General features: G+C 38.0%; 1 protein-coding gene and 2 long non-coding RNA genes across 23 annotated transcripts in view; 2 read left to right on the forward strand and 1 right to left on the reverse strand.

Annotated features, from left to right (window-relative positions):
- dot1l (DOT1-like histone H3K79 methyltransferase) overlaps positions 1–9,818 on the reverse strand; it is a 61,362-nt gene that overhangs the window by 49,228 nt on the left and 2,316 nt on the right. The window lies entirely within an intron of this gene.
- The window catches only part of LOC141380320 (uncharacterized), a 371,569-nt gene that overhangs the window by 12,010 nt on the left and 349,741 nt on the right, over positions 1–9,818 (forward strand). The gene's annotated exons all lie outside the window — the stretch shown is intronic.
- LOC147831566 (uncharacterized) lies at positions 3,303–7,167 on the forward strand. Of its 3 annotated transcripts, none has more exons than XR_015521959.1 (3): positions 3,303–3,434; positions 4,321–5,302; positions 5,711–7,167. It is a non-coding gene; the product is annotated as an uncharacterized LOC147831566 (long non-coding RNA). The 3 variants fall into 3 exon arrangements; XR_015521960.1 differs by having other exon boundaries at positions 3,303–3,423; XR_015521958.1 differs by lacking the exon at positions 3,303–3,434 and having other exon boundaries at positions 4,186–5,302.

Consider the following 9,818-nt stretch of genomic DNA (forward strand, 5'->3'; position numbering starts at 1 on the left):
GGTTCGGTACGCTTTTTTGACTGTTTCCACTGTCAAAGGGTACCTAAAAATGAACCGTACCGTACCACTTTTTCGGCACCTTTTGCAAAGGGAACCAAGGGTACCAAAAGGCGGAGCTAGACACGCAGCTGAACGGTATTGGTTTACAGAGATGCGTCATTCGCTCACGCAACAAGCCAGAATGAAAACAAACGAACCGCCATGTTTTAAATACACAGCTGAGAGATTACAGCATAATTATATACACATAAAATAATGAGCCATGAGCCCCTTTCACACATACAGACCTTTCCGGAAAATTGCCGGCAATTTTCCGGAAAGGTTGTATGTGTGAACAGGTCCTTTTTGAAAATACCGGTAAATTCGTTCTGGCTATTTTCCGGAAAGAGAAGTTGTAACATTACCGGCAATTTGCTGGAATGCTGCGATGTGTGAATGCAGAAGGAAGATTACCGTAATAAGCACGTGCACGTCTAGAACGTGCTGACGTGAGACGTCTGCTTTAGCCAATCACAACAGTCAGACGCATTTACGTCCGCGCGGTTTGTGAGAATAAAAACCTTTGAATATTTTTCCAGACACATTTAGCTGCTAGAAGTTAGTCAGATCACGTTTATATGTTCTTCTTTATGTCAACTGTGTAAATAATGATCGATGAGATGCTTATGATAAGCCGTTGTTTGTTTACTTTCAAGCTTTGCGTGTGCCTGTGAAACAGCCTGTGAGCGCCTGCACACGCACATATTATGAACATCTCGACATGTGAAAGTGATCCTGCGAAAGTTGTTCACAATATTGATCATCCACAGAGTTTGTAATTTAGTCAAATGTTTACAAATACAAGCGCAGCCGTTTAAAGCTCATTTGTGGTGAATGATGTCAGAATTTACCGGTATTTTGCAATGGATGTGTGAATGCTCTTTTCCGGAAAATTTCCGTAATGTCCTCGCCTGTGTGAACAGCGCTTTTTTGAATATACCGGTAAAGTCGTTCCGGAAATTTTCCAGATATTTACCGGTATCACTGTGTGAAAGGGGCTATGGTCGACTTGAGCTCAAACAAACCTTGTCGGCGTCTTGATGAACAACCACAAAGCCAAGAAGAGCAGATTTTACCCTGTGCCCCGTAGTTTTTTTATGAACGAGTCTAAAGCTCGAGCGGTTTCGCTTTCTTGTCTTTCATTTGAAATAAGTTCTTGAGCTGATGATAATAACATTGATAATAACGTGCGCTTGATTATTGACATGTTTTTGAAAATCCGATCCTTTCAGAAACTGACAAATGCAAGACTGACACACAAAAAACAAACAAAGGAGAAGCCGGAAAAAAAGGAGCACATTACTTTTTTTTTGCTGCATTTATTTATTTAATATAATGGCAGACATTACAGTAGACATTTCACACTGTCATTGATCTGCAGTTATAATTATATCATTTTTATAGAGAGGTTAGTAATAAACATTTATACAGAAGTATTTGTGTATAAAACATCTGTTTTGAGAGAAGTGCTTCTCATATGATATGTGAACGACCCGTACAACTTTACTGTAGACATTTACTGTAGACAAACTAGGCCGGTCGACGTGGATCACGCCGATCACTCCACGCAGAAGTATTAACCAGGCTTAAGGTTGATTTATGCTTCTGCATTGAATGCATGTGAACCGTCTTGCATAGCCTTCACAGAGTTGTTCACCCATAGCTGTGACTGACGCCGACTCGCACCTTTTAAAAATTGTAACTACACATTGCGACGATTTGTACCACAAGCCCTGTTATTGTTCGGCTTGGTAGTGTTGACAAGTATGGGAGGAGGAGCTACTTATTTAATTGTTTTCGTAAATTTAAGAGGATTGAACTTAAAACAATGAAGTTGTTCCCAAACAAACTCAAGAACTGTGTTGATTTGCATCATTGTAGGCAAGTACTCTGACCAACCAGCAAAAATATTTATTTTTGAGTGCATTTATTCACTCGCATTAAGAATCAAACCCCTATGATTTGTTTATTTTCTCGAGGAACACATAGAGAGGTTTAATAGAAAATACATGCTGCTCTTTTTCATACAATAAAATTTAAGTAAATGAAGTAAAACCAGCAGTAATTCAGGTCCCGTATCCAAACAGCAACTGACTTCCAAAGTATTTATGTTGCAAATGTGGATGTCTCTAGCTATGTTTTTATCCAAAACTATGAATTAAGGCTGATTTATACTTTAGCATGAAGTGCATGTGGATGGATTGGCACAGTATTTGCATACCACATAATTTTAATTTAGAAATTCATTCATATAAACTCCTCTTCCATCTGTATTGTAATGTTTACCATCTCATCTGAATTTGAATAGTCACATATTTGAAATGGGAATGTGTGGTTTATCATTGCATCTCGACATACATCTCTTTGTGTGTTCGTTTGCATTTGTAACGGCATGAGAGTAAATAAATCATGACGGATGACACTAGCAAACCTTTTATTAGATATCAAACCCTGCATTAAAAAACCTTGCAAGCCTCCCAAACAAAAAGCAGCATTTTTATAGCTTTAAAACCTCTTTCAACTCACACTATATGAAAAGAAGGCATTGTGAACATTCTCCCAATCATCTTCGTTTGTGTTCTCGGATTTGAGTTTGAATCGGAGATCAAATTCACATCGACTCATAACTTACATTTTTTGGGTGAATGTTTTCTCCTAGAGAAGTCCACATCAACAGAGTATGTGGATAACCACCACCCAGACTCTCTAATTAACAAAATCCGACCCTCCCTAGACAAAAATTTGGAAGGCACGTGTGCAGCCGGCTCTGAAATTGTTTACCCAACAGCAGGGCTCTCAATAGGTGGGGCATCCATCCCTTATCAGCCAAAGTCAAAGACGGAAGTCATCTGAGGCCAAGCGAGACAGTAAAGCCGCTGAGGTCATGACTACACTACTCAAAGACAAAGCTGAATGACATAAACGAAAGTGACTGGAGTTTTCAGTGATGCAGCAGCTCTGAAAATAACCTGCGCTTCTGAGAAACCCACGTTTTCGGTTTGTGTAGAAAGAGCATGAATCGTAGTATATTAAAGAGCGGGAGGGACAAATGAGACAGATCTTTCTATGGAAACCACAGCCTTTGATCTGAACCCCCATTTCCGTCTATGACTAAAACAGTACTGGGAAACTTGGTGGCATGAGATAAAGACGTAAGGGTTTTCTTCACACGTTTCTGTAATACATATTAAAACCATTTTTTTTATGAGACACGCTTTAATTATTCTTTAACTATTTTATTTATTTATTCTTTTCTTTTATTTAGACACTAAATAGAACTCCAACCCTCATGCTAAAACAAGTAAATATGTGCTTTGTTTTATTCCCTGCCCACTGTTAATCAATTCAGCATACCCCGGTGTTGAATCTGTGATTACTGTACATGTGCGATGACTGTGCAATGCTTTCAGAAACAACATGGACAGAACATAGTTTGAGACAGAACAAAACGCATAAGAAACTAAATGAGTCTTTTTCTGACCGTCAGACAGATGCTGCATCATAAGACTCTCTCTATCATGTGTGGATATGTATAGAGTGTATCATGTGCATATGTTTAGAGTGCATGGTTTCAGCTACATTCATTCTTCCATTGCGGGGCGCCACGCCAAAATTCATCGCGTTATGGCTACATTACAGCTTGTCGTTCAAAAATATTTTATTTTTCAATAGCAGATTATAATAGCACTAAAACATATTAAAATATAAGTGAATTACAACAGCCCAACTTTTCTGTAACCGCAGTAGTGCTGTGCGTCATTTGTTTAATGAACTCAATACTTTGTAATATTTGCTGTGTATTGAACACTCAAATGACAGTGATTCAGTATTTTACAATGTTAGTAATAGTATCGCAAAATGAGCTTTTTAAAAAATGATGTTTGTTTATATTGAGTGCTCCAGATGGTCTTTCCTAATTTGATGACCATTACACTGTGCAACAAGATTCTTCATTCGTTATACTTTGAACTTAAATGATCTTATAATTAATTAATTATAATTATTAATTAATTGATCTTACTTATAATTTGTAAGTGACAGAAGATTAAATGAATACTGAAATTGAATGTATGCTATGTTTGTATCAAAGCAGTGATTAGAAAAAAAAAATCATAGACGAAATGGATTTTAGAAAACAGTTATTTTCCACACATTTTTAATCTAGTTGGTAGTGTTGACAGTAAGAAAAACTCATTTAGTTTCTTATCATGCGTTCTCACTCAAACTCTCTTCTGTCCATGTTGTTTCTGAAAGCATTGCACAGTCATCGCACATGTACAGCAGTGTTTCCTCTAGGATTTTTTACCAGCTGTGGCGACCGGCCTTTTTTCACACAGATCTACCAACTACCTGTGGCATTATTTCAATGACAAATGTGATGAGCGCAATATTAGAAGTCGAGATCGCATTTATGTAATAGCCTACAGCATGAATGCGGATCTCTTTGCTTGTGCGTCGATTTCCTCTGCTCGTGCACAAAACTTCTTGCACGCCCCCTCAAATATAAGCCACTTCAAGACCATTCAGATCTTCGTGTGCTCTCAAAGAAATGCTGCTGAAGTGTGATTTAGTGCGTATATGTCTCCAGCATTTATTAGATTTGCTAGGAATATTTATGAACGTCTCTAATAGACCTACAGAGCGATATAAATGCATCTTGAAGTAAAGTGAAACAGCTATACGCCGTGTTTGCTGGCCTCATGTATCATGCACCAGTCAGTCAGTCAGCACGTAACCTTAAACGGTTAAAACTGGCACTGATAAAACTGTTAAAATATAGCTCAATGAAATCAACAATATAACTTCAAACAGCCCTACTGCTGTGTTCACACTAGATGCGGCACGCGTAGATAAATCACATTATTCGCGCGTAAACAGATGCGTGAACATTTTAAGTTTACTTGCTTCATTCGCGCATCAAATTCGCTTAACAATAGACATGGTGACTGTAGCTTCAACGCTAAACGGCTAACATGAATTTTATTGAGATAGTAGCTATGTTTATGTGAAACGCTTAACTCGTGCCACTTGATTTGCACATATCAAGCAGCAGGATGTCTATTCGCACCTTTGAATTGACTTAACATGTAAATCATTCGCTTGACGCTTCAGTCGCGTCTGGTGAACACAGCATAATACTGCTCAATATAAAATTGTGTCAAGCGATTTTTGCCAACAATGTTGTTTTTTGAAAACTCTAATACTCATAAATCAACAGGACTTCGTCTCTTTTTTTAAGCTGCATCTGAAATTGCCTACTAGGGTTGTCACAACACTAGAATTCGGTATAAATTAATACTGAAACTTTCAAACCGTCCATTTCTTGCTAACATTTGAGTGCTGTTGTGCACGTTCTTAAACAGCGCTGATTTGCTGTTGTGTTCACATGCTTAATAGAAATGACTGTAATTGGCTCCCCGCTGTTTACTGAGTGTAACCACAGATACAGGGACACTGGATGGTTTTAAAGTCACGTCAATCGGCTGGTTTGTCTGTAAGCTGACATATGAGTGATTCGCAGATGAATCACAGCTGTGAAATGTGAACACAATGGCAAATCAGTGCAGTTTAAGAACGTGATCAACAGCGCTTAAAAATTATTGGGAAATGGACACTTTTTAAATTTCATTAACAATTAGTTATAAATTCCAGTATCGTGACAACCCTAAAGTGGTTCGTTTAAATAAAATTATATATGAAATCAACCATATATCATTATATAGCCTTGCTGGATGTAAAGTTGTTTAGCGATTTCGCCACCATTGTTTTTTAAAGCACCAACACCTATAAATCAATAGGACTTCAGCTCGTTTTTTTAAGTTGTTCGAAATCGCCTAATACTCAGTAGGTATTACATTTGAATTTAAACAAAAAACTCGATTGTAACAAAAGTAGGTTCTATACAGTATAAATGGAACTTGAACATACTGCATCTGCCATTTTGTTATCATCACATGATCTACCTGCATCAGTTGTGTCGCTTCACTCCCATTCATGAATTCTCTCATAGTGCATCATGGGATTGCGTAGCATTCATTCGATGCACACTTGCGCACACATGAGAATCTCGTCAGAAGTAGCAGTTCTTCACACATATTGCTTTTCAAATTCTATGAATTCTGACATACTACTTAACTCCCATAATGTTTCTAGCATACTATATCGCACACGAGTACATGCGCCAAACGAATAAACAAATAAGGAAAAGAAAACATCTAGCCTTAGGCTGGGGTCTTTTTGCTTATGATCACCCTTATAAACGTAAGGCTCTTGCAAAAAATAATAAAGTTTTAATTTATAAGTGACATTCTTTGCTGCGTCCTCCTTGATGTTTCAATAATGCATAATTACACCATATTAAAGACACAGCAGACAGTAAAGGTTTTCGAGAGTTTTTGTCTAGTTTAAAAAGGTGTGTTCGTGCGCGTTTAGATGCCTGTATGTGAATGTGAGACCGAGCAGAAGTGCGCTCCCTTCACAGCTCTGTTGATGCCAGATTACAGTATTATATGTTGCCTGTTGATGCCTGATCACAGAATACTATTCAACATTCTTATATAAAGGGGAATCACCAATTAAGGAAAAATTAATGTGTTTCAGGTCTCTCTGGAGCATTTGGGCTGAATGTTTGACAGTGTCTAACTAAATGAGAATGTTAAAAAATACACTTTCTACCGAGTTATTAACAGAGAGTTTCTGTGGTGTTATATTATGGATGGTGTGCTCCCTGCGCTGGCGAGACCACTCGATGTAAAATGCCAACAGTGGGTTGGCGAGTAAATGAATATGATGAATGAGAACACACAGGCCTGTGCATATATACAAGAGGTGTGAACCTATACTAGTCTCACGGTTCCGTTACGATCGCCATCCCATCGATTCGGTTCAATTCGATATTTCGATGCATCGACAATGCTTTCCATACACAGTGTTATATTTTGAGAGGAGGCTATAACAAGCTGTCTGTATAAACACAGACACATCACCACACTGTCTCTCATTCACACACATAGACAGCACTAAACACACACACACACACACACACACAACAAGCCCTGGCCATATGCGTTAAGCCGGGAGAGCTCGTGCTGAGCAAAAAAAAATAAAACCCCGAAAAAAAAAAAAAAAGCACTTTTCCGACGGTCCCTTCTGAGAGCTCCACGCGAGCTCTCCCGGCTAAACGCATATTACGAGGGCTTAAAAGGGGCAGTGGTCGTAATGTCGAGCAAAAAAATAGAAAAATACAGCTGTGAAACCAGCTTTGTCTTTTTGTAGGACTTTAAATCTTTTGAGTAAGAGGTTTTTGAGTTACTGCCGCTATAACTGAATGTGTCAGGAATATTGAAAACAAAACCAACTTAACCGCGCTCATTTCTGGCACCCTCCTGAATGTAAAGCCCCCTTAGCATTTGCCTATACTGCCTATGCCACGGGCAGGTGTTACACCATATTAACACCGGCACTCACCTCCCTCGCGACAGAATGCATAGGAGATAAATGGCATCAGTACATAATAACCGGTTATGATTATTACTAAACCGATACCGAATTGTCCGCGTCTGCATCGCGGTGCACTGAAAAAAATAAACAATTAATTTTGACACCCCTAGTAAATACATATAAGGTACTGCTTTACAGTAACGTGTCATTTGTTTGTTTCAGATGTCTTCAATTTATTGCTCTCGTGTTGATGCGATGGTGTGCTATATCTGGCTGATTCCCGCTTAAGTGGGTGGGTTGTGTGACGTTTGATGCGGGGGGTGTTGTGGGGGGCGGGGTTTGCGTGACGCGCTGCGAGCTACCGGCCCGACAGAGGAAATGCGACATGACTTCAGCCCTAGCCATAGTAAAAGCCCTAGCTCGCACTGGCCCGACAGTGGAAATGCGGCTATTAAAAGACAACTCTTAATGCTGATTGGCTACAAGTGTAATAAGAGTATCAGCACAACACGGAGGTCAAATCTAGTGTTTTTCAAAAATTGCTTACTGCACATTTAAACCATTAAGCCACTATATAGATGTATAGATAACTTGGTGTCCTAATAACACAAACAAATAATCTTTTCCAGAATAAAATACACTTTTGACCTAAACAACGACACGTAAAGCTTCTATTTTAGGAAGTATATCTGAGACGTCATGGTTAAACAATCACAAAATCTATATGACAATGATCAACTCATGCTTCATTCAGTGTTAAATTTTTCCAAATTGAGTTTGAACACTAATTGATGTTAAATTTACAGTCATACTTAAATCCCTTATTAAATTGTTTATCTCAGATCTTGAAAACAAAACAACTAGCAAACTTAGCCTAAACATTAATACTGCAAACTCAGAGCAAACCAATAACGTCAGTCACTCAGCATGTACTTCTAATAGAGTTAATGAGATTTAATATTTATTAAGTAGATTATTTCTGTTCTGCGCGTCTAAGTGCTCGTGGTATTCAAACAATTTGTGTTGTGTCTGGTACAGAGATCCAAAACACATGTTGGAAAATCTTGTCGTGTTGTTAGAACATGGTGTAAAACTAAATAAATCTGCTCTGAAATTAAGTGCATTGAGGACACTCTTTAAAAAAATAAATAACTGGAATGAACCAAGTGCAAGATTGTGTATAATTAAGCCGCATTCACACTACTGGCGACCATACATTTCAATAAAGAGCTAGCCACTCTGATGATCTTCAGCTAGATGAGCATCACCAACAATTGACGAACGAATTTGGGCATGTCTAGCAATGCAACAAAGTCGAGAATCCAACAAGCGACAGCCAATACAAGCTCATGTGATCCTCTCTTAGCTCATGCACCAGCCGGTTGTATTCTCTGTGCTTTAGACCAACAGACTTTTACGATTGTTGCAGATTAATAGCCACTATGACACAGTTTGGTTTGTTCATCTATGTAGTTAAGTATTTAATCGGCAACATTATTATTTTCAGCAACAAGGAAACATTTGCTGTCAGCAAATATCATTCATAAACATTGCCCAAGCAAGCTCAAGGTAGGAACACCCACTAGTTTCAATTCAGCGTGAAAGCCAGCAACAAAACCATTGGTAGTATGAATAAGGCTTTAGAGATGAGGAAAACACAAGCCGAAGACAACGACAAAATAAAATAAGTTAATTGGCTCAATCCATAAACAGAAGTGCTCCATTATGTCAACAAGCTGTGAAAACATTTGTTTGGGCCATTGCAGCATATCAGCAAATCACTTGCAGAAAAACATGCTTGCTAGCAGAAAAAAATGTTGCATATAAATAATGTGGCATGCATTTTATCAAATTTATTTAATGATGGAAGATCAAGTTGTTGCGTGTGCTGTGGCTTTACTCCACCTATGTGTCCATAATATGTCTGAAATATTCTGAAGCAGCAATACTGTTTGGTCCTGTTGTCATTAGCCCCTTTCACACAGTGATACTGGTAAATATCCGGACAATTTCCAGAACGACTTTACCGGTAAATTCATAAAAAAGGTGTTCACAGAAGCACGTACGTTCCCTAATTTTTCCAGAAAAGACCATTCACACAGAGTTAACATAGCGTTAGTTGATAAGCACAAAAGTTGAGAATACATGAGTCATCGCAAAGTATAACCAAAACAAAGTGAAAGTTTCTAATAAAATGCCTTAAAAAAGCATGCACAAGAGAGTTAAAACATTTGGGCACAATAAAGTAACTTTGCAACTTTAACGAATAATAATTTTACTGAATTATTAATAAAATTAAGACTATAAAGCGTTATTTTAGATTTCATTACTCAATTTCT

Source organism: Danio rerio, chromosome 22 (assembly GCF_052040795.2).
Source record: "Danio rerio strain M-AB ecotype USA chromosome 22, GRCz13ab, whole genome shotgun sequence".
In the NCBI taxonomy this organism is placed as follows: Eukaryota; Metazoa; Chordata; class Actinopteri; order Cypriniformes; family Danionidae; genus Danio; species Danio rerio.